The following is a 4,609-nucleotide window of genomic DNA, read 5'->3' on the forward strand; positions in this document are numbered from 1 at the left end:
CATCAATTTATTGCTTTTATTTTAGTTGTCTCCCTTTCCCTAAAGCCAAGTAGAGTAATCCTTGTAAGAGTGACTCTCTGGTCAAGTAGGGAAGCTCATATTATGATGCATCCCTCGGACTAAGTAGAGAAACCTACTTGTGAGTCTCTCTTTAGCTTTCGCCCATTTCTTTTACTTTATTTTTATTTCAGCATTTTTTTCCTTTATTTTTTTTTAATTGCGTGGGTTGTTTATTTTCACTTATTTATTTATTTAATTTTAATTACGTGGCTTGTGTCTTTAAATTCTTAGATGACGAATGGTTAGGACGTTATTTTAGATACATATGTTTAGGACGGTAGTTAGAATTAGATCACAACCATTAATAGGTTCACTTTCGCATTATTAAAAGAAAAAAAAAATAAAGTGACTGCTCTCCCTAAGTTCAACCCGTAGCTACACTGATCCGTACGCTTGCGGTTACATTTAAAATCTCAAACAGAGAACAAACCAAAGAAGACAAGGATAGCATTGATGAGGAAGGGGGTATAAGAAACCTTAGCCATTACTTACTAAATCTCCAACTGTTATAAGCTAATCCTCACTCCGATGTTAAGTGACTGCTTTTTGGTTCCCTCCTTGCTTATAGTGAACGGTATTTATAAGCAAATTCTAGAGTGAGGCATCCTCATTCCTCACTAAGGATGTTAGGGCAAATGGAAGCAATTTGACCGCTTTGTAGTTTCTGCCATGACCAACATGAATCCTTATGGCATTTATTTTTTTCTTGTGATTTTACCAAGCACACTTGGACCATGTGCCATTGGTTTAAACACTAAACATTTCTCTGCTCCCTCTTTCTTACATTTTATTATGTTATGCTTCAATAAAAATATCATTCCTAAGAGGACCAAGAATTTTTTTTTATCCTTCTAATCATCACATGGTACTTTATTTGGAATCATCGGAACAAAATTATCTTTTAAGCATAAGAAGTTTAATCCACATAATATTCTGTCTCCTGCTTTTTGGTGGTACTATGATTCTCCAGCCACAAACCAGTTTAAGGAATCAAATCAACAGGTAATCTCCAAGACCCCATTCCAAACCATGCTATAATCATCCCATATTTAGATTATATCATCATGCTTACTGCTTCGGTTAGGGATGAAAAGTTAAAAGTGTGTGAGTGGGCAACATGCTTTATCTATAATGGAGAGTGTCTCTCATTTATGCCCGATTACTTGATGACAGGGAATCCCATTGAGGCAACAACAAGGGAGTTACTTAAAGGAATCACAGAAGTACAACTAAAAGGATGGACGATTAAGGTGGTGTGGTCTGATGCGGAACTTCTAAGTAGGATTCTTTTTTACCCAATAACCATTTCATGGCATTTGAGCACATTCCCTATTTTTTTGAAACTTTACAGTACTTCATCTAACATCAGATTCCAACTCGGGCCTACTAATGAACTGATTTTTTTTCTTTTTTTTTGGCCAAGTAGCGTGTAGTACAATGATCAAGCGCTTTGTAATCCGAACTTTAACACTCTAGAAAGAATATTATCTTAATTTAAATTTTTTCTTTTCTCATAAAAAAGAAATAAAAAAAGTCAGCAATGAACATATTTAAAAAATAAAAATAAAAAAAAGCAAAAGATGTACTTTAGTTCAGTTGAAAATATATTAAAAAATATATATATTTTCTAGTAGACCACATGATTAAGATAGGTAAGGGTGTCAATTCCAGGCCCAATTAACCCAATCGGTCAAGCCCAAAAGCAGCCTGACCCGTTTAATAAATTTGTGAAGCTCAACCCCTTCCATAATATAAACGGATGTTCTTGATGCAAGGGATTTATCGATAGTTCATCCGACTAGGACTGATGATTACAATCCCTAGCCTTTAACTTATTTGAAATTCTTATTCAACCCCCAAAACGTAAAGAATAAAGACTAGCCCCTGCCCAATGCCCTAACCTTGTGTTTCTCTTCTGGCCTTTCACAACTGAGGCTCATTTTATTGGTATTCCCCCGTGGCCCTACTTTAGAGACCAATTTTTGGCATGGACTGTTTATAGTTAAATGGTGCAGTAGTCTGTCTAAGTCCCTTTTACGGATTTACCTCAATTAAAACTCGATAATTGACCGACCGATAATAAACAAGAGGTTGCATGCTTAAGGTAAATCCATTTAGTTAAATGGACGGTCATAAATAAAACAAGAAAATAAATAATAAATTCAGGACAGCATCAATTGACACCCCTAGAGAAAGGCCATGAACATTGAGGTGATGAATCAAGTACTAAATTAATTAAACATTTCAGATCAGATATAACAGTAAAAATCCATCAATCAAACCACTGATTATATGGACTAGGTTGCTTGACGGGTTTCATTTTCCTCTATTGGTGCTGGTCCACCAGCTGTCGTAGAACCAGAGAACAAAGCCAAGCTTAAGCAAATAAAGTTTTGGGATTCAGTGATTTCATGTTGAAATTTTGACCAAAACTTTCCATCTAAACTACCAACTAAGAAGGAAATTAAAGCTTTATCAGATCACAAAATTTTTAAATAAATAAATAAGCATTGGAGGGAAAAAGAAAAGAATCCAATTATTTTTAAAGCCTTTTATTGCTCATATGGTGACCAGACATGTAAAGAAAGAGAGGCTTATTATGGTTCTAGCAAATGCGGTTACAAACACATCTATATGTGGGGTGTACAGAAAAATCGTTCTGTTCACAAACTCCTCTGGCGCCGTTAAATTTTTTGTAGCACTCTTCACCACAAGCTAGGAGGGTGCAGCCAGTAGGATGCAATACCACCGGGCAAACCTTCACTTGCGCATCTGCTTTCATCACCACATTGACGATGCAGCTGCATGCAAACAACCCATGATATAAATATTTTCCAATAGTTTATCATCAACACCAAATAATGATGAAGTTAAACCTATCATTACATTGCAAACCACATAGGGCTAGGAATTGAAAGTGAGAACAAACCTCTGAAGACAAGGATAGCAACAATGAGGAAAGGGGTACAAGAAACCTTAGCCATTACTTATAAATCTCCAACTGTTATAAGCTAATCCTCAATCCGATGTTAAGTTGAGTGCTTTTTGTTCCCTCCCTGCTTATAATGAGTGGTATTTATAGAGAAATAGGGATTACTTTTGGAGCTCCAAAGATGATATGCTTACTTAGAATGTAGATATATATATATATATATATATTTGGCAGTAATTAAATTAAAGAGAGCAACTATTCTTATTTTTCTTAATGGGACGAGATTCAGAGTGCATCAGATGGCTAGGAGGCACTTGGGATGCGTGGCCAGGTGCTTATTTAGAATATAGATATATATTTGGTAGTAATTAAACTAAAGACCCACATTTAAGTGTCTTAATTAGGTTGAAAGAGAGTTTACCAAAAAAAAAGGGAGAAAGAGAGCAGTTACTCTTATTTTTCTAAACGGGACGAGATCCATAGTGCATCGGATGGCTGGAATGCACTTGGGATGTGTGGCCCGGTGCTTATCTAGAATGTAGATATATATTTGGCAGTAATTGAATTAAAGACTCATATTTGAATGCCTTAATAGAGAGTGAACCAAAACAAAAACAAAAAAAAAAGGATTAAAGAGGAGCAATTACTCTTATTTTTCTAAATGGAACGACATCCATAGTGCATCAGATGGCTGGGAGGGAATTGGGATGTGTGGCTGGGTGCTTACTTAGAATGTAGATATATATTTGGCAGTAATTAAATTAAAGACCCATATTTAGGTGCCTTAATTAGGTTTAAAGAGAGGGGTTTTTTTTTTTTTTTAAATATCAAAGGGAGGAGTTACTCTTATTTTTCTAAATGGTATGCGATCCAAAGTGCATCAGATGGCTGGGAGGGTCTTGGGATGCTTGGCCGGTGTTTACTTAGAATGTAGTTATATATTTAGTAGTAATTAAATTAAAGACTCATATTTAGGTGCCTTAATTAGGTTAAAAAGAGGGATTACAACAAAAAAAAAAAAAAAGAGAGCAGTTACTCTTATTTTTCTAAATGGGATGAGACCCATAGTGCATCAGACTATGGGTGGGAGGCACTTGGGATGCATGGCTGATGATTACATAGAATGTAGATATATGTTTGGCAGTAATTAAATTAAAGACCCATATTTGGGTGCCTTAATTAGGTTTAAAGAGAGTTTATCAAAAAAAGAATAGGATTAAAGAGAGCAGTTACTCTTATTTTTCTAAATGGGAAGAGATCCAGAATGAGTTATATGGCTCGGAGGCACTTGGGATGCGTAGCCTGGTGCTTACTTAGAGAGTTAGAGTAATATATATATATATATATTTGGGTAGTAATCATATTAAAGACCCATATTTGGGTGCCTTAATTAGGTTAAAGAGAGTTTACCAAAAAATTACAAAATAAATAAATAGGATTAAAGAGAGAGATTACTCTTATTTTTCTAAATGGGACGAGATGCAGAGTGCAATGGATGACTGCGAGGCACTCAGGATGCGTGGCCGGGTGCTTACTTAGAATGTAGATATATATATATATATATATATTTGGCAATAATTAAATTAAATACCCATATTTAGGTGCCTTAATTATGTT

General features: G+C 35.1%; 1 long non-coding RNA gene across 1 annotated transcript; it reads right to left on the reverse strand.

Moving 5' to 3' along the window:
* Positions 1–2,599: 2,599 nt before the first annotated feature.
* LOC122067273 lies at positions 2,600–3,099 on the reverse strand. The gene is made up of 2 exons (XR_006136643.1): positions 2,990–3,099; positions 2,600–2,861 (listed from the first exon to the last, which is right to left on the reverse strand). It is a non-coding gene; the product is annotated as an uncharacterized LOC122067273 (long non-coding RNA).
* Positions 3,100–4,609: the final 1,510 nt, after the last annotated feature.

The sequence above is a fragment of the Macadamia integrifolia genome, unplaced genomic scaffold (genome assembly GCF_013358625.1).
Source record: "Macadamia integrifolia cultivar HAES 741 unplaced genomic scaffold, SCU_Mint_v3 scaffold2800, whole genome shotgun sequence".
Lineage (NCBI taxonomy): Eukaryota > Viridiplantae > Streptophyta > Magnoliopsida > Proteales > Proteaceae > Macadamia > Macadamia integrifolia.